Genomic DNA, 21,403 nt, shown 5'->3' with positions numbered 1-21,403 from the left:
TATTTTCAATCATAGAAATCATTTAATAAATTTGATTTCAATGTTATTGTATGTCTTAATTATAGTTTAATATTTTTTTAAATAACTAAACCCTATAAAAATAACTACTCGAATCATAATATTCAAAATAAAAGTTTATACATGTCCGAAGTATGAGATTTAAATTTTAAATACTTTGGATATTTTTTTGTATATTTAATTTAATATTTATTTTCGTCCCTATAATTTTTTTTAAGTTTATTCCCATTAAAAATTTTAGAAGTTGGCTCATACCACCTAATCGATCCATCCCTAGGGTTGGACTCAACACCGGCACCTTCACCTTGCATGTTGACGTGCATGCATGGGGTCGTCCATTAACGAACACCTCGATGGTTTTTTTTTTTAGGCAACGGCAACGGCCTTCGGTACTATATGTAAATTGACCGATGATCATCTGAGAGCAACGAGTCGAAAGCTTTAACTCTGAGTTGATCATCACATATATTTAAAAAAAAATGTGTAAGCATGAGAAAATATCATTTAGCCATTTGTCGATGAAATAGAAATTTTGAAAGGAAGTTAAATTGGTTGAAAGTTGAACGTAGAAATTCCTCTCATTTCGCCTCTTCTCTCTCTCTCTCTCTCTCTCTCCCACCATAATCCCTTTCTTTTTTTTTCAATTTGGAACTCTGGGTTTCCTTTTATTTGATCTAAAAACCACAAATTTGGGTTTCTTTGTTTCTTGTTTTTAATTGCTTTTGTGAATCATCAAAGAGTAGTGGATTTGATGAATGGATAATCAGGGAAAGAAGACTTGATTGATCTGTTCATGAGAGGACGAAGCAGAAAGCATATGAATCTATGGAGATTAGGAGATCATTAAGGGATTCGAGTTTTCAACGCCTGATGTTTGATGGCATTTTTCTTAAATGGAATGGCTCTTGCTCGTTATGGTTTGTGCATTGAGCAAGTAATTCCTCCTCTTCTTCTTCTTCTTCTTCTCTTTATTATTGTAATCTTTTAAGATTGAGATACCAATACTTATATGTATATGCTATAATGAGATGATAAAAGTCTGTTAGTATTGACACATTGAGAGAGGAAGCTCAGAACCGGGGTTCATATATGCACATTTATATGATTTTCTTTGATATTATTTATTCAAGGAGCTCATAGATTAAACCATGGGAGGACCATGGGAGGGTCATGAAACCAGCAAAACGAATAAGAAAACCTAGTATTAGTTCAGGTTTCAGCATTGTCATTTTCTTTGTTTGATTGTTTCATTGATGTCCCAGATTTTGATTTACTGTTGGTCTTTGCTCTTTTCATTTCTTACCCTTTGTTTGGAAGGCAATTGTTTCTTTGAAAAAGGGCACTCAACTTATCAAGTATAGCCGTAAAGCAAAACCCAAGTTTCGTGCATTTAGACTCTCTCCGGTGAGTTACTTTCAGTCTCTCATGCTCTGTGTCTTCAAACTTCAAAGTCTATTACATCTCTGTGTATTCTTTTGCTCAAACCGAATCGAATATCGCCTATGTTCCTCCCTCGGCATTTTCCGATGATCATCGGTTTAAATTTCGGTCTCGAAACTATAAAATAACGACTGTAACATTATGTTCTTTTTCCTTTTGAGTAATCTCAAATGCACATATGATTTTCAATTTTAGCTTCATTGAACAGGATGAAACAACACTGATATGGTTATCACGTGGAGAAGAGAAGACTCTGAAATTAAGCTTGGTGTCTCGTATCGTTCCCGGACAACGAACTGTGAGTTCCATTTCAGCCGTTTATTTTGTTGGTTAATCTCATATGTTTCAGTTTAATCAGCCTTTCATTATGATTTCCATGGCTAACTTCTACAGGCTGTTTTTAAAAGATATTTGCGCCCAGAAAAGGAATACTTGTCATTTTCACTTATATACAATAACGGTGATAGATCTCTTGACCTGGTTCGTTTCGGTTATTTATCTATGTTGTCTCGATTCTTCATTTTTTAAAGAACTCGTGTGCTCAACGTATATATATGATGGAAGTGAACCTCCAAGGTCAGAGTAACTTAGATTATTATGCTTTTTATTATACCAGTTTGATGATGCATTTGCTTACATCCATAGATCTGCAAGGATAAAGCTGAGGCAGAAGTGTGGTTAGCGGGACTCAAGGCATTGATCGGACAGAGCCGTAATCGACGAACCGCTAGTGATCTAAGCGATGTGAGTGCACCTTTATGCATACACATTGCTCAAGGATATTCACTTGCTAACTTCAGCATCTTTATGACAGCTCCAAGAAGGATATTTCTTTCGGAATGGCTACCCAGCTCTAGATTCCACCAGTAGTATTTCTTCCAGCAAGGCTTCTATCGATCACAGAGGCTCAGATGCGGGGGCAGAACGGGCAAATATGCAGCTGAGATCTAATGGTGGAGACGGTGTCCGACTTAGTGTTTCAAGCGCACCTAGCTGTGCGAGCAGTGGATCTGCAGGTCCGGATGATATAGAATCATTAGGTGATCTTTATGTATGGGGAGCAGTTTGGTCCGATGGACATATGCCGGATGGGTCCGCAAGCTCCGTCCCTGTAAAATCGATGTGCTAACCCCGAAGCCTTGGAATCGAATGTAGTGCTTGATGTTCTTCAGATAGCTTGCGGGGCAAGGCACGTGGCTCTTTTAACAAAGCAAGGTGAAGTTTTCACTTTGGGTGAGGAACATGGTGGGAGGCTCGGTCATGGAACCGAAAAAGACTTGAGCCGTCCCCAGTTAGTCGAATTCCTGGCGTTAACTAATGTGGAATTTGTTGCATCTGGAGAGAGTCATACATGTGCAGTATCCGCCTGTGGTGATTTATTCACCTGGGGTGATGGTACTCATAATGCCGGAATCCTCGGTCATGGAACCGACGTGAGCCACTGGATTCCGAAAAGAGTTTTGGGTATGATAGACGGTCTACAAGTCTTATCGATTGCATGCGGCGCATGGCATTCAGCTCTTGCAACTTCTGACGGGAAGTTATTTACATTTGGTGATGGAAAATTCGGTGTTTTGGGACATGGAGATCGAGAGAGCGTTACATATCCGAAGCAAGTTGAAATGCTGTGTGGACTAAAGACTGTTAAAGTTGCTTGTGGCGTATGGCATACGGCGGCCATTGTAGAGGTCACGGGCCAGACCGGTGCTAACATATCATCAAGAAAGTTGTTCACTTGGGGTGATGGCGACAAACACCGGCTAGGCCATGGAAGTAAGGAAACTTATCTACTTCCGACATGCGTCTCATCGCTAATCGATTACAATTTCCAACAGCTAGCTTGCGGGCATACCATTACTGTCGCACTTACTACATCAGGTCACGTCTTTACCATGGGTGGTACCGCATATGGTCAACTAGGCAACCCAAAATCTGATGGAAAGCTACCATGTCTGGTGCAAGAAAAACTGGTAGGTGAATTTGTTGAAGAAATTTCTTGTGGGGCGTATCATGTCGCCGTCTTGACATCGAGAAGCGAAGTATTCACTTGGGGAAGAGGTGCCAATGGAAGACTGGGACATGGTGACATAGAAGATAGAAAAACCCCAACATTGGTTGAAGCATTGAGGGATAAGCATGTCAAGAATATATCATGTGGCTCGAATTTCACTTCCAGTATATGCATCCATAAATGGATCTCCGGTATTGACCAGTCGGTTTGCTCCGGCTGCCGGCAAGCATTTGGCTTTACTAGAAAGAGACACAATTGCTATAAACTGTGGGATGGTGCATTGCCATGCTTGTAGTTCCAAGAAAGCATTAAAAGCAGCATTGGCTCCGACACCGGGAAAACCGCACCGTGTTTGCGATTCTTGCTATGCAAAACTTAAAGCTGCAGAAGCTGGAAATACTTCAAGTGTGAGTCGAAAATTGGTCGGCCCCCGCTCCTCCATAGATGGTAGGGAAAGATCATGTAGGATCGACGTAAGGCCTTCTAGGCTCTTGCTATATCCCAAAACGGAACCGGTCAAGTACTGCGAGATCAGGTCAGGAAAACCCGGGGTCAAATTCCACTCTACGTCTCTCGTCCGAGCATCACAAGTTCCATCACTTTTACTGCTTAAAGATATTGCGTTTCCAAGTTCACTCACTGCTATTCAGAGCGTTTTCAAACCTTCTCCTCCACCTTCACCACCAAATCTTTCCCCCATCAACTCGAGATCTTCTTCTCCGTATTCGAGTAGATCGACCCCTCCGTGCCCTTCCACGACTCCCTTTTCAAAGAATGTCATCGAAAGCCTCAGGAAATCAAATGAACTTCTGAACCAAGAAGTGTCTAAATTGCAAGACCAAGTACTTATGATATACCCTTTTGCTATTCCATTATGTTCATTTTCAGCCGATCATGAAAAATAACTCCTTTTTCGATATTTTCGATCGATTTCAGATCAAAAGTATGAAGCAGAGATCCGATTCACAAGACGGGGAGATTCTGAAACTACAAAAATTTACTCAACAATCCACTTCATATGCTGCAAAAGAATCATCCAAGTCTAAAGAAGCCGAGGCACTTGTGAAATTCATCACAGATCAGGTACAATTTAGTTCACTTAACATTTAATTTTTCCATTTGGTTATATAAATCACTGATTATACAATTCAAAATGGTTCAACAGTTGGTGGCAATAAAAGAGAAGTTGCCCCCTGAAGTTTCTGAAAGCGAAACCTTTAAAGCTATGCAAACTCGAGCCGAGGCCCTCGTGAACCGACTTGAAACGTCTGAAGCTTCTTCTCTGCCTGCTAGCTCAGAGTCTTCTCCTATGGAAGGTAAAATCGATGCATCGAGATCACCAGAGGCTTCAGCAGTTAGTGTTGGTGGAAAAGAAATCACCGAGCAATTCGAACCCGGAGTCTATATCACTTACAGTTATCACGGTAATGGTGTAAAGATCTTCAAACGAGTAAGATTCAGGTATTTGACTAAATCTGTTGTGTCAAGTGAACAAGAACTATGTTACTCGAACTCGAGTCCCGTTTCGATATACATGAAAAGCAACAAATAATCACACTGCCTCATAGTGACCCCCAACATTTCTTGCAGCAAAAGGAAGTTCATTGAACAACAGGCAGGAGAATGGTGGAAGAAAAATAAAGATAGGGTGTTTATGAGGTACATGCCGACTGCAATAAAACCGGCTGTGGCCGTTCCATCCGCTACTCCACCGCCGGTTGCCGATGAAACCGGTGAAACTGCACCTTCTCAAACTTAGTCATCCGGCAATGTAGACCAATGGTACCTAGACAAAGGTATGATCTCAAACATATTGAAAAAAAAGATTTTATTAGTAAAATCGAATATATTTGTGTCGGATACATATACTGGATCGGAAACTTATCGGAGTGAAGATCAAGGGGGCTATGTTGCAGCAATAAGATACGATGTTATGGCTTAAAATTATTGAAATTTTGTTGCTGTACAGTAGACATTTTTTTGTTGCTTTGAAGCTATTTTATGTTCTTTTGGGACACTGGTTTTGTGGATAGTGTTTTGTAAAGGTTAAATTATAATTTTGATACATCTATTATCATAAAATTTAGGATGTAGTCTCCATACTTTTGCATTATTTGGTTTTGCTATTTAAACTGTTCATAATTCCAGTTAAGGGTTAATGTGAACCCTTTCTTAAAATATTAAAACAATATTCTTTTATTATTAAAATTAGTGGAGTGCTTTAAAATGATTTTTTTATTTTAGAATTTGACTTTGGATTTCAAAGATAGTGTAAAACGAGTATTAAAATAATTTTTAAAATATTATTTATTGTTATTTTGTTTAAATGAGTTTATGGTTATTTCTTAAATTTATAAATTTGGTATCATCCATAATTAGAATGAAAGAAATGAAAATAATTTATAAAAAATTATAAGGATTTTATTTAAAATAAAATAATACGCGTTATGTGTCAAAGACATATATGTATGAGCACAAATACAAACACGAACGAACCAAACAATGACGATAAACTACAATGCACGATGATAAATTTTATCTTCAATCATTTATAAATATGTTAAAATATTATAATTGAATTCTTTAAAAAATACTCATATAAATACACGTGACACATTTTATTAATAAAAGAATATTTTTTTTAATAATTAATGAAGGTCAAGTTGAGAAATTGTGTTTTAAGATACCATTTAAATAAGAAAAGTGAGTCCTCCATTAGCTTTTACTTTTATGGTTTAAGTACAGAAATGGTCTCGTGATTATAGAATAATATTTTATAGAGTCACGCTATTATAAGTTAAAAAGTGATCCCTTGATTATTGGGAGTTGCTTTGTTGAGTCCTTTAACTATTAAAAATTATAGAATGGTCACTCGATTATTCATTATTCTCTAAATTTATTTTTTTTCGTTAAAATTTTAACGGTCGTCTGAGTTGGACGTTAACATATTAACTTAGATATGATAGTCTGAGAAATCTGGAAATGAGTAGTACCTTAGCAGTAGCATCCTTTTCAATTTTAGCAGCTTCTCCTCAATTCCCTCTTTTATCTTTCTCTTCTCAACGTCGTCTCTCACTCTTAAGCTCAATACAAAGTTAAAGAAAATATTATAACAAATATAATTAAGAGTATTTAGGTAAATTAATTTAAGAAGTGACAGTAAAAATAATAAATTTTAATATAAATTTTAAAATTATAGTAAAACTTTTCGCCTAATTTTGTTCAATGGTACAAGTATGGCTAGAAATATGATATTTAAACAATATATAACATATTTTTTAATCATAGATCAAAAGTTGAGATGGCCGAGTTGGTCTAAGGCGCCAGATTAAGGTTCTGGTCCGAAAGGGCGTGGGTTCAAATCCCACTCTCAACAACAATACATTTTTATTATCAATTTCATTTAAAATTATTCATCTTTTTGGGTTAATTCATAGTTTAGCTTTCCAACTATGTATGCTTTCCCATTTTGCACCTAATTATTTTCTGTCCATTTTGGCCCTCCAACTATGATTTTTTCTCCACATTGCCCCCCAAAGTATGATTCTATTATATATGTTGACCTATGAAAGTAACAAACGTTAAAAAAAGGGTCAATTAATTCATGCCGCACGACAACCTTCTTCTTTCGTGGTGGTAGGATCTGGTCGGAAAATTTCTAACAATCGAAGGATTCTGAGACATGTTTCGACTAATTTGAACGACCAAATACATTTAAGTAAGTCGTAATCAAAATTTCAAATTGATTTGGCGGCTAAATTTAGTGATCGAAACGTGTATATTTCAAACTTAAATCTTAATCTTATAATTTCTGAAAGGTTTATTTTAGAACACAGTGAAATACAATAATTAGAAAATGAAATTTGTTTTGTTCTTGTCTTTTATCAAGTGACATGTTGTTCTTGGTCTAATTTGTAATGTATCTAAAAACATTAAACATCTTTTATGTCTAGGGCTCAAAGACCAAAAATATAACAAAGCATACATTTAGGACCAAAATGGGAGAAAATTGTTTAGGGTCCAAAGTAGAAAAATGTTTATACTTAGAGAGATAATTTATGAATTAAGCATAACCTTTTGGTGAATTTAAAAACTTTAATATATATAAAGTATGTTTTTCACATTTAAAGAAAGGGTAAACTATACATTTAGTCCCCAATTATCACTTTTGTTTCATTTTGGTCACCCAACTATTTTTTGTCCAGAATCATAACTAATGTTACATTTTGGTCACCCACCATTAAAAAACATAAGGGTAAATTATGTATTTAGTACCTAAACTATCAATTTTGGTCCATTTTAGTACCTGGACTTTCAATCTTTTTAAAACCACACCTAAAGTTTTGTTTTTATTTCATTTTAGTACCATGGCGGTTAAAAACTTTAGTTTTTGTTTCATTTTAGTACTCCATTCAAAATTTAACATTAAGTTTTGAAAAATTGAAAGTTTAGGTACTCAAACGGACCAAAACTGATAGTTTAGGTACTAAACGCATTAAGTTTTTAACGCGGGGTACTAAAATGAAATGAAAACTAAATGTTAGGTATAATTTTAAAAAATGAAATTTTAAGTACTAAAATGGATCAAAATTGATAGTTTAGATACTAAATGCATAGTTTATCCATAAATTAATGATGGTGCTTGTCATCATAGGGTAATGGCATATTATCATTGAAAGTTTTCTAAAAATGTCAGGTCGTCAATTTTTTTAACTTTTTAAGGGAGAGATTAAAATGAAACTAAAACGTAATATTATATATGATTTTAAAATAAAAAATAGTTAAGTGACTAAAATAAAATAATAATTAGTTACTAAACGTGTAGCTTATCTAAAAAAAACAGAGGAAAAAATATAAAACAGACGTAAGCCCATTCAAATGGTTCATAGCCGAAGAGACTGCCGCAATTGTCGTCTCCAAATCCAAAACCCATTCCCCAGACGAACATGTTACTTAGTTTCTGGTACTTAAATTATCGATTCTTCACTTAAATTTTCTCGAATTCTCCGTTTTATCATAAAAGACGAACAGAAAATTGTTTGTAAAGCTCCAGTTAGATACCAGTTGCCTCAACGTTTTATGCTCCACGAAAATCTCACCACCCAACATCAATGGAGCTTTGGTTTCAGTTTCAGTATCAGTTTCTCCTTTAGAAAAGCTACAATCCATCACCAAAAGCAAGCAGCAATGACTTCTCGAGGCTCCCAATGGAGCAGGGACCAAGAAATTCAATGGAGTTCGAAAACAGGGACTTGATAATCAACCCGAGTCAAGCAACCAGTCTTTGGAGGAAAACCCAGACAGAGAAAGGAGAGATACAACGAGGGGAAGTTTCAAATTTGTGGATAAAAGAGTTAAATTTGATGTTGTTAATGGGAAACTTCCGGTGGATAAAATGCACGCCATCTGTTCGATGAAATGGACTTCTTACGGAGGTTGTATTCCAGCGATTTTGGGAGCTTTGGATAGTGTTAAGGATTTGGACGAGGCATTAAAGCCATGGGCTGACAAGTTAAGTAATAAAGAAAGGAGTATAATTTTGAAGGAGCAATCAAGTTGGGAAAGGGCTTTAGAGATTTTTGAGTGGTTCAAGAGGAAACAATGTTATGAGTTGAATGTAATTCATTATAACATTATGTTTAGAATTCTCGGTAAAGCTCATAAATGGGGATATGTTGAGAGGCTATGGAATGAGATGAGCTTTAGAGGGATTGAGCCGATTAATTCTACTTATGGTACTCTGATTGATGTTTATGGTAAAGGTGGGATGAAGCAACAAGCTCTTTGTTGGCTTGGCAAGCTGAACAAGCAAGGGGTGGAGCCCGATGAGGTAACTATGGGGATCATCGTGCAGTTGTATAAGAAAGCCGGCGAGTTTCGAAAAGCCGAGGAATTTTTCAAGAAATGGTCATTGAATGGATCTTTGAGGCATGATGGAAGTGAAACATCCGGTGCTGTGGGAAGTGATTCGCATTTGAGCTCATATACCTATAATACTTTGATAGATACATATGGTAAGGCAGGGCAGGTTCGAGAGGCTTCAGACACATTTGAACTCATGCTTTGAGAAGGGATTGTTCCGACTACTGTTACTTTTAATACCATGATTCACATTTGCGGTAACCATGGACGGTTGAATGAAGTAGCTTCACTGATGAAGAAGATGGAGGAGTTAAAGTGCCTTCCCGACCGAGGACTTATAATATTCTCATATCCCTTCATACTAAGTACGATGATATAAAGATGGCAGCAGACTACTTTGCAAAGATGAAGGAGGCCTGCCTTGAACCGGATCCTGTGAGTTACCACACCCTCTTGTATGCATACTCGATAAGGCAAATGGTTAGTGAAGCGGAAGACCTCATACACGATATGGATGAAAGACATCTCGAAATCGATCAATATACACAATCTGCTCTGACCAGAATGTACATAGAAGCTGGGATGCTGGAGAAATCGTGGTTATGGTTCAGGAGGTTCCACCTTGCAGGGAATATGAGTTCAGAGGGCTACTCTGCCAACATTGATGCCTTTGGGGAGAGGGAACATTTCCGAAGCTGAAAATATTTTCTCTGTTGCCAAGAAAGGAAAAGTCTTACTGTCCTTGAGTTTAATGTAATGATCAAAGCTGACGGGATAGCGAAGAGCTATGATAAAGCATGTTGGCTATTTGATAGCATGCAGTGTCACGGTGTAGTTCCGGATAAATGCGGTTATAGTTCTCTTATACAGATTTTAGCTAGCGCAGATTTACCACACGTAGCGAAATGCTACCTGAAGAAGATGCAGGAAGCCGGACTTGTGAGTGATTGCATTCCATAATGTGCTGTGATCTCAGGCTTTGTGAAATTAGGAGAATTGGGAATGGCTGAAGGACTATACAACGAGATGATTCAGTCGAAGGTAGAGCCGGATGTTGTCATCCATGGTGTATTGATAAATGCTTTTGCTGATGTTGGAAGTGTTAAAGAAGCTGCCAGGTATGTAAATGAAACGAAGAATGCTGGATTTCCTGGAAATGCTGTTATATATAACTCATTGATTAAGCTTTATACAAAAGTTGGTTATCTGAAAAATGCACATGAAGTTTACGGACTACTTCAGTCATCAGGCTTCCGACCGGACTTGTATTCTTCAAATTGTATGATCGATCTGTACAGCGAGTGCTCTATGGTTACTCAAGCCGAAGCGATTTTCGACAACTTAAAGCAACGCGGAGATGCCAATGAATTTACAACGCTATGATGCTATGTATGTATAAAAGGAATGGGAGGTTCGAGGAAGCCACTAATATCACAAGACGGATGAGAGAACTGGGACTTCTAACCGATGTGTTGAGTTACAATAATGTGCTCGGATTGTACGCCATGGATGGAAGATTCAGGGAGGCAGTTAGCATTTTTAGAGAAATGGTAAGTTCATGTGTTCAACCCGATGACAGTACATTCAAATCACTGGGATCTGTTCTCGTGAAATGTGGAGTTCCAAAACGCGCTGTTAACAGACTGCAAGTCACACGGAAGAAGGATGTTCAGATCAGTTTGCAAATATGGTTGGCCACCCTCTCCTCGGTGGTCGAAATGTATGAGGATGAGGATGAAGATGGCAATCATGATGATTATGCTTAGATCGTCTCTTCATAACCAAAATTTTCGGTTCGAGTTCACAGGCTGAATCAGTGTAGGGCCTAGAGATGAACTCGTAGATAACTTGGATCAAAGGTCTCGCATATGTATAGCAGGTAGGCTGAGCTAAATTCAAAGTCCATGGCAAATTTTATTTAGCTGTTGTGTTTTGCATATTAGGTTGAAGATGGTAGAGCAAACTCAGTTTCTATTTACATTAACAATACTGAGTAATTGACCAAAAAATTAAAAGGGAAAGAAACAAAGAAGTTCCATACATTACAATCACCCCACAACATGATTATCCCAAGAAACAAAAATGTTTCCAAGGCCGGCTTCTAAATCCAACCACCGCCCTTCCTCGAACTCCACCGTACCTTCCACCACCTTCACCTCCACCAAAACAAACAACTCCGCGATTTCCACCACCTCCACCGTCAGCACCACCTTCCCTTTCCCCAACCCGATGACACCTCTTTTCCCTTTCTCAACCCTATACCCCAATCTCTCCCCAACCTCCTTTACCCTCTCCATCACCCCTTCGAACTCCATTGATTGTATACCTCTTCTTTCCTATTCCCACCTTCAAAAAGACCAGACAAATCCAACCCTGATGACAGAGATATTATGTCAAAAGCATTAACCCCATTACAAACCATCTCATGCTTCAACTTCCTACCGTGCAACAAGCTGTCGCCTTCCTTGTTCAAAGATGTATACGCACTTAAACTCCTCTTGAGCCATGATGTTTCCATTAACTTCACCAAGCTCATTCTCGTGTCGGGATTCGGATCGAGAAGCTGCCATATGATAGCTTTTACTTGCTTTGATATCCATGGTGGAAACTGAAATTCCTACGATATATCTTTTTTATACATACCACAAGTTAGTGTCATCAAAGGGTAATTTACCGGCCAACAAGACGAATAAAATCACCCCACAAGACCAAGCATCGGCCTTGGAACCGTCGTACCCTTTCCTCCGAACAACCTCCGGAGCCGTAAAAGCCGGTTCCACAAGCTGTATGTAAAAGCCCGTTGTTTAGCTGCTCGGGGAGCGCAGAGAGACCAAGTCTGAAACTTTTAGGTTTCCGTTTTGATCCAACAAAAGGTTTTGCGGCTTCACGTCACGATGAGCGACACCGTTTTGGTGGCAGAAATGGAGGGCGGAGACGAGTTGGATAAAGTACCTACGGGCGGTGGTTTCAGTTAACTTTCCACGGCGTAAAACTTTGGTGAAAAGTTCACCACCGGAGGCGAACTCCATCACAAGGTAGATCTTTGTCTTTGTGGCCATAACTTCGTGGATTTTAAGGATGTTGGGGTGGTGTGTAGGCGGCGCATAGCTAAAACTTCACTGATGATCCTCGGTTCCAGGGCGGCTTCCACCGTTTTCGTCTTGTCTATAATCTTGATAGCCACAACGTTGTTGCTGTCGTCGATGGATGTTGCCTCGTGAACCTTTGCAAAGCTTCCATGACCCAACAAACGACCCAATTGATACTTCCCCAAGAGTATGCCTCCGGTCGGTGTTTTGGTTCGGGTAATTCTTATCAGTGGTGGCGATGGAAGGGTCGGTGGCGGATCTTGTTGTGACATTGGTGATGGTGGCGGTCGCAGGGTCGGAGGAGCCCCCGACGGCATAGTTACTTGTGGTGATGCGAATAAAGAGAGAGTTTGAGTCCAAAGGGAGCGGGGTTTGTTGGCTTATATATAATAGCGATGTGGGACTTCCTCTTTTTTCTTATTTCGGTTTTCCTCAACTACCCTTTATTTGTTGCATAATTCGTCTGGATTTCTCTTTTATTTTTATTCTAAATTAATTAGTTATAAGTTTCATTTAGTTAAATCTATTTCACTTATTAAGAATTTAAAATAAAAGGTTTATATAACAAATAAGTACTTAAAATATATCATTTTTCATTTAAGTACGTAAAGTATTTTTTTATTAAAATAGATACTTAAAGTATTCATTTTTTTATCCAAGTAACTAAAGTATTTTTAATTAAAGTTAAATATCAACTTTTTAAAAGATATAAAGAGAATTGCCTCCAAAATAAGGTTATCAAAAATATCTAATATCTTTCGAGAAATGTGGATATAATTTTTGACAGACGCATATGATCTATAAGAATCAAATATTACATATCCTTATATTTAGCACAACTCAAAATTTATTATAAAATTTCTCAACTAACCCTGAGAGAAGGGGTGTGACACTGTGACCTTTTTCTTCTCTGATTTATCTTCTTATGTAGACACAGTACTTCAACACCAACTAAAAACAGGTACTTCACAGGTAATAATTCCATCTTTAAATCGATTAAGGTGGTGTTTGTTTTTGTAGAGGTAAAATGTCTACAGTATGTGGATCATATCTGCAGGCATCTGCAGTAGAAGAGGTAGACTAAAAGTCTGAAGTCTGCAAGAATAAGACTGTTTATTTTTTAACGTTTACAGACTGCTAAAATAAACTGAAATATAAATAAACTGATCTTTTAATAAATTTAATAAGTATTTTATAATTTTTAAAATTTTATTGACGAAAATGATCATTTGTATATAACTCAACGATATCTATATACTTTATTTGAAAAATATATTAATAATATTATACGAATTTTATTATTATAAATTATTACATTTACGGATTATTAGATTTTGGTTTTAATATTATATATCATTTTAAAAATTATTATTAAATCAATCGATAATGAAATCAATTTGATTTTAATTCTCAATTATTATCTATTCACAAATATATTAATACTCGATTTTATAATATCATTTAAATCTTAATTATTCGAGTGGTACAATTCGATTCTAGTAACATCAAAAAATATATAATATATATTCCATATAATATCAATAGTATTTTTCTATTTAAAAAAATATTATTTGTTATTTATTTATTTATTATGTATAAAGGTATTTTTGTACTTTACCAGAATTAAATGATAAGAATCATATTTTTCAATAGTGTGAATATTTTTTATTAAAAGATTTATTTTATCTTTTAATGCTAATAATTGTATGTCTCCGTGATTTTCTAAGTTTTTAAATAAAAAAAGTTTACTAAATTTAATTGTATAATATTTTTTACTAAGTTTAATATATTTTTTTCAATAAAGTAGATTAAATATCGTTGAGTTTATATACAAATGATCATTTTCGTCAATAAAATTTAAAAATTTAAAATACTTATTAAATTTATTAAAAGATTATAAAATTATTAATAAATTTATCTAAATACTATAAAATTATTATTATATTATCGAACTTTTATAATTTATTACAACATTATAGTGACTATTTTGTAATAATTCATTAAATTTAATGACATTTTATAATTTTTTAAAAAATTAATAGCAAAAATGATTCTTTGAAGAGGTTAGAAGACGTCAAAAACATAAAGCCTCGTGCGCCGCGCAGACCACGCGCAGACATTAGAAGAGTTTCTGTCTTCTAAAAACAAACGGTCTGTGAAGTCCAATGTCTGCGTGTGGTCTGCGTGACGCAGACATAAGAGCTTGAAGATCTTAAACAGTGAAAACAAACACCACCTAAGTGAATCGGCAAGCATTCATCACAATCTCAACAACAATATCAACAGAAAATTAGGATCTAATTTAAAGTTATAATTCAGAGTTGATAAGGATAAGATAGAGTTTGATTTTCATTGCTTCCAAGTAGGGGTGTAAACGAGCCGAGTCGAGCTCGAGTATTGTTGAGCTCGACTCGACTCGAAAACTCTGAAATGGAGCTCGACTCGACTCGAAAACTCGCGAGCTTAAAATTTTTAAGCTCGACTCGAACTCGAAATCCTGAACTGAAGCTCGTGAACAGCTCGAAATGAAAAAAAAAATCTTAAACTTAACAATATTGAATCTTCAAACTCAAACCTGAGCCTTAAATACATGAAAGCCTTATTGTATTTTTTTAAAAAAAGCAACACATAAATGTTAATATTATTAATAATTTATTTTTAAAAAAATAAAATCTTAATATATATATTTTCGAGCTACTCACGAGCTTTTCGAGTCGAGTATTAAGTAACTCGTTTCAGCTCGTTAAGAATTCGAGTTAAGATCGAGTTCGAATCGAGTTCATTCGATCTAAGTATTTATCAAATTTTGATCGAATAAATCTCGAATAACTCACGATATATCTCGTCTCATTTCCAGCCTTCCAAGAGGGGAGAGGCGCAGTCAAAAGTGACGAGGCGTGTTTGAATCAACTCTTTTCCCAGCATTTATGTTTTTGTTCTTACAAGTTCGAATCAGAAACATCGGCTGTCATTTTCACTTTTTTATGGGTAAATTACATTTATTATCTAAATTGTTAGTTTATTTTGTTTTAATACCTAAATTTTCATTTATTTCAAAATCATATCTAACGCTTGTTTTTTATTTCGTTTCCAGACCTTGTCATTAAAATTTAATGGAATTATTGTATGCGACACCTTTTTATTGGTAAATTTAATCACTCTTTCTAATTTAATTTTTTATTTTAATTATATATTAATAAAATAATTAAAAGGTCATATAATAAAAATATTAATAAAATAAATTAGAGTGATTAAAATAAGAGTAATTTGAAAGTTGAGTAATCAAATTAGAAATTTTAAATTTTAGATACTAAAATAAAAAAACTAATAGCTTAAATAATTAGTTTTTTTTTTATCTACTTATGTGCTAGAAGGTTGGTCCGTTAAAGTAAAAATATAGTTAAGTATGAATGATATAATTTATTAATAAAAAATGAGGTGGTGTTTATTTTTGTAATGCATGTATTAAAATGAAAAAAAATATTAAGTTTAATTTAAATAATGAAATTTTAGATACAAATAAAAAACTAATAGCTTAATAATTAGTTTTTTTTTATCTACTTATGTGCTAAAGGTTGGTCCGTTGGGGTGTGCGAGGGACAAGGCAATTGGACATATAAATTGAACGGCTTTGAAATTGCCATATAATCTGATTGATTTAATTGAAAACTGAAGTTTTGTTTTATTTGATGCAAAGATTTGATATTGATTGTTTTTCCTAAATGATAAGATTTATATTTGGAGAAAATAATCGTAGTGACCGAAAATGTCTTATAATATCGACTTTTTTTTTGATTTGTCAAAATGATCAACAAAATCGCAGTATGATCTCTAAATCACAACGCGATCTCCAGTATTGCAAATCAGTTTCCAGATTCGCAACACGATTTTGACTATCACATTGCGATTTTTTCAAAATCGCAATGCGAATATGTAATCGTAACGCGAATATGTAAATCGAATGCGAATATGTAAATCGCAACGCGATTCTGACTATCGTAATGCGATAATACAAAATCGCAACATGATAATACAAAATCGCAACGCGAATATGTAAATTGCAACGCGGATACTATCGTGGTCGTGGTCGTGGTAATACGTGTCTTCGACACGTCCGCGCGGATACTATCTTTTTAGAGAAGAAACAAATGCAATAGGAAAATCGCAACGTGAACTTCGACTATCGCAACGAATTTGGAAAATCGCAACGCGAACTTCGACTATCGCATTGCGATAATGGAGATCGCGTTGCGATTTTGTATTATCGCATTGCGATAGTCAGAATCGCGTTGCGATTTACATATTCGCAATGCGATAGTAAAAATCGTGTTGCGAATCTGGAAACTGATTTGCGATACTGGAGATCGCGTTGCGATTTAGAGATCGCATTGCGATTTTATTGGTCATTTTGGCAAATCGAAAAAAAGTTGGTCAAAATCGTATATTATAAGGCATTTTCGGTCACTGAGATTATTTTCTCTTATATTTATGGTATAAAGCCCGATATCTGATGTATCAATCGATTAATTTAGTTAGGGTATTACAGAGGTAATGTCGATCCTCTTAATACAGTTTATTTCATTTGCTTAAGAAATTTAGTGTCTCGTCCTATTGGATTAACTAATTGTTGTTTAAGATTTGTATTTCTAATTACTTAATATTGATTAATTATTTTTTAATATTAATGTGGTAAAATATTTAACACGCATGATGGCTTACGCCAGCATCCCCAGCTCACAGCAATAGCAAATCGTTTTCATTTACATAATCATCGAATTATATTACTTTATTTTTTTTAGAATATATGTGATAGGTTATAATCATCGAATTTGAACGACTCAACCTTATCATTCATAAAATCTAATTTGATTCGATTCAAATTTAAATTAAACAAAATAAACTTATAAAATTGGATTGGAACATCGAGTTCAGATAAAATGATCCGACCCAACCTTATCGAACTCGAACAACTCAATTTTTTCATTCATGAAAATGTCGTATTAATCGGGGGCGGAAGGGGGATATGGCCCACTCTAACGTTTTATATTTTAATTGTATTTTAAGCTCTTAAAAATTTTGAAACCATCGAAATTAAGTCTCGGCCTCTTCCGAATTTTATGGTTTAACTATTTGTTAAGACCTTATCAGTTTTAAAGTTTAATAAAATTAAGTCATTTCTTTTTTGGTCTAATTAGTTTTTAGGACATAATAGTTTTGAAATTCATGAAATTAAGCCTCAATCCTCTATTTTTATGATTTAATTACCTTTTAGAACCCTGTTAGCTTCAAATATAAACAACTTGGCTCCTCCCATAATTTAATCCTAGTTCCGACCTGTATTAACCTTGAGCGACAATGTCTATTTAAATTAAATTATCAAGACGAAATATATCATACTATTAATAATTAAGATACCAAATATTATAATTAATCATTATAAAGCACAAATTAAACGTAATTTAGGTCAAAATACTTTAATACATATAATTTACGAATTATAGAACTCAAACATCACCCCAAAAAATTCAGGTCTCATTGAGGGCTATGAAAGTTAAATTTCAGGTATCAATATACCAATTCAGGTTTCCGACGTTAAACATGATGAAAGACATGAAAAAAATATTAACGGGTTGGTTCATGTGGTAAGTATCTTGATATCGCTTAAACAAGTATCGAGTTTGAGTTCTTATGCATGTAAAAAAAATTCTTCAAGAGACTCACCCATCAAAATCAGATATGCGACACGAATCAATCTAGATTAGTCAAAACGAAACCCTCGAACCGACAGGGTTAAAAGAAATACATGAAAAAAATTAAGAAATGAAAACAAGAGAATAGTTATATGCACCTATATGTACAATGTTGGTTTACCTAAAACATTTTAGTACAATACTATAGTTAGCCACATGATTAACTAAATCATTAAAAACACCAACAACCAGTTGGTATAGTAAGATGAGACATTAGATTCTTTAAAAAATGTCAGAGGTTCGAATCCTACAGTATTCAATTTAGATTAATCGGTTAATAGATTTGATATCAGTAATTAATTAAAAAAAACTAATCATTAAAAACCATACATCACTAACCGTTGACGTTAGATGATATTAATTAATCAGACTTCTCGTCAATGGCTATCTTTCAACCATGAAAATAACTTAATAAAACAAGTTTTGAAAAATAAAACAGTAGGTGGGTTTATTGCTAATAGGGTAAATTACAATACATGTCACTTTTGTTTAGTTTTTCTCCTATTTTAATCAATTATATCTTTACAAAAATATTTAATCACTTATATTATCGATTCGTTATATTTTGATAATTAAATTTAGTTAGTGTCTTTTTGTCAGAATATGCACACAAAAAAACTTTCTAAAATAAGATTTGCATATCAACCTCTTTCTCTTCAATATATCTCATTTGATGTTGGATCGTCACTATACCAAGATGTATGTTTCTCCTCCTCAAGAAGCAGAGATAGATCGACGGCGACGTATGCAAAGCATATTTAGGGTGAGTATGTGTTTACCTTGAAATTCAAAATTTTTTATATTAGTTGTTTATTTTACTAGATGTCACTTTAAAATTTTATTTGTGCTTATCTCATATAAAAAAATTCAATAATTAATGTGTTTCTCCACCCTAAAAAATTTTATAAATCTGTTACTGTATACGAGTGACAGTGAGACATCGCTCTTGAAAATTAAATTTATATTATTTAAAATTTACGAGTTGAATTAAATTTATTATTTGTTTACTTTATTATTCATATTTGTTACGAAAATTAATGAATCGTATGACCAATACCGTTTTCACTCTAAATTGTCAATGACGGCATTATACCCACGTGGACGAACGGAGTGACATACACATAGATGACAATTAGTCTATATTGTCAACGATGGCATTACACCCACGTGGGCCAATGAAGTGGTGTATAGTTAGATGGGAATTAGCCTCGTTGGATCTCTATAAAGAAAATATTAGATATGAATTCAATCACTAATATAAATAATATTTCTACCTAATAACATAATTCATTTTAATTTTTATTTGAATATTATTTTAGTTAATACTTTTTTTTTAAATACTTTAGTCTTAACGTTTAATTTTTAAGTAAAATGACTCTTGATTTGAGGGATATCGATAGTTGACTAATAATTAATGTTTCTCACTAACATGTCAGTTACATATATATACAAAGTAATGATTGATATATGTTATGTGCATATAAGTACTAATTTGACACGTGACATGTCTAAAATGGTGATGTATCATCATTCAGTACGAATGATATGTATCATGTAATAATGATTAAAAAAATCGTTGTTATTTCTAAAAGTTATGAGCTTGAGCATTAATAACTGTAGCAAAGGTGATTGAGTGTTTGTTATCAACAGATTAAGAGTATGGAGGACCCAAGCGGAATAGGTTGTCCCCTCTAAAAATTTCAAATCTTTATATTTTAGATTTTTATTTTTTTTATTAAAAACCTGTTTTCGCTCCCCTAAATTTTTTATAAGCTTCTTTCTCCTTAAAATTTATAAGTTCGTTACTCCTACATAAAATTTATACCCATCCTTACAAATATTAACGGAAAATAATTTAATTATCATTCCCGACTGAAAACTCAATAAAATATTATAATATAAATATTCAATTATATTGAACAATCATCATAAATACTAAAAAATTGCACATTTTACACACAGGAAGAAAAAAAAATATTTAGCAATAAAAGACGTGCAATCCACCCATTTTCATCGTCACTATTGATTCTGCTTACCTAAACATCGATATTTACCAAATATATCTACAATCAATTTTAGCCTCTCATTCTCGTCAATGTAGGCATACTTATTTGTCACCTCTATAATCGATAAACTATTGTTACTCGTATAATAATCTTAAAAGTAGTAAATTGTTTTTAAAAATTGATAAGGATCATTTTAGAATTCGGTCTTCAACTTTTCCTTTGTTACGACTTTAATTCGATATATAATTAATAAATCCTAGCATTTAATTGGGGTGTGATTATTTATTAAATTATCCGATTTTTATGGTATCTCAATTGTACCTTAAAATGATTGGTGACGACTCCCAATATTTCATTAAAGTCATTTCAAAATCATTTCAAAAACCCTAACGTTACAACTAGTCGGTATTTCCCCCTAATGGCCGATTGTGACAATTTCCATTCCTAAAAAAAAGTCAAAGAAAACAAAAGAATAAAATATAAATATATTATAAAAGTGTAAAATATAATTATATTACATAAGATTCAAAGCTTTCTAATTAAGAATACAATGATTTATAGAATTAAGAATTGGAAATTATTACAATTTGGGTATAATACTATTTTAGCTATGACTGTGGAAGTTTGTAAAAATAATCATTTAAAAAACCTCACTTCATAATATGAAGGAATATATTCCTTTTAGTTTGTTCGTGCGTGAAAATTTGTGTTAAAGAGCTTGAGAATTCTCATTTGTTTTAACAAAATATATACACTATATATTAATTACAAATTAAATATTTTATTAATCGATTATCAGTACAGGTGAACAAAACTCGATTCGACTCGAAAAATCACTTTTTTTTTATTTCGAGTTGTTCGAGTCGACTCGAATTATCAATTCGGTTTTTTAGTTATAGCCGAGTTGAAATTTTGAAAATTTGAGCTACTCGAAAAATCAAAAAAATTGACCAAGTATTTTTTGACAACTTTACGATTTAGTCCCTGATGTCATTATTCATTTAATTCATCCTTTATTTTAAATCAATTTTTATCAAATTTGAACTGCATGTTCCAGAACCATCATAGAATTCATATGTACTTTCAATTTCTCTTTTTGATAACAAATTTTTTTATTTTTTCAATTTAATCCATCATTTTTTTTTATAATTTCCTTATTTCTTCAATTCATTATTTATTTTAAGTGTGTTTTTACCAACTTTGAACTGTATGCTCCTAAAACATCAT

At 33.9% G+C, this 21,403-nt stretch overlaps 1 non-coding gene and 3 pseudogenes across 1 annotated transcript; 3 read left to right on the top strand and 1 right to left on the bottom strand.

Moving 5' to 3' along the window:
• The first annotated feature begins 1,287 nt into the window (after window positions 1-1,287).
• LOC120175135 lies at window positions 1,288-5,264 on the top strand (annotated as a pseudogene).
• Window positions 5,265-6,764: 1,500 nt separating this feature from the next.
• On the top strand, window positions 6,765-6,845 carry TRNAL-AAG. The gene has a single exon. It is a non-coding gene; the product is annotated as a tRNA-Leu (tRNA).
• Window positions 6,846-8,375: 1,530 nt separating this feature from the next.
• Window positions 8,376-11,265, top strand: LOC120175128 (annotated as a pseudogene).
• A 22-nt stretch (window positions 11,266-11,287) lies between these two features.
• On the bottom strand, window positions 11,288-12,767 carry LOC120175130 (annotated as a pseudogene).
• Between the last annotated feature and the right edge of the window lie 8,636 nt (window positions 12,768-21,403).

The sequence above is a fragment of the Hibiscus syriacus genome, unplaced genomic scaffold (assembly GCF_006381635.1).
Source record: "Hibiscus syriacus cultivar Baekdansim isolate YM2019G1 unplaced genomic scaffold, ASM638163v2 tig00112159_pilon, whole genome shotgun sequence".
Lineage (NCBI taxonomy): Eukaryota > Viridiplantae > Streptophyta > Magnoliopsida > Malvales > Malvaceae > Hibiscus > Hibiscus syriacus.
This window is presented reverse-complemented; position numbering and strand designations above follow the sequence as displayed.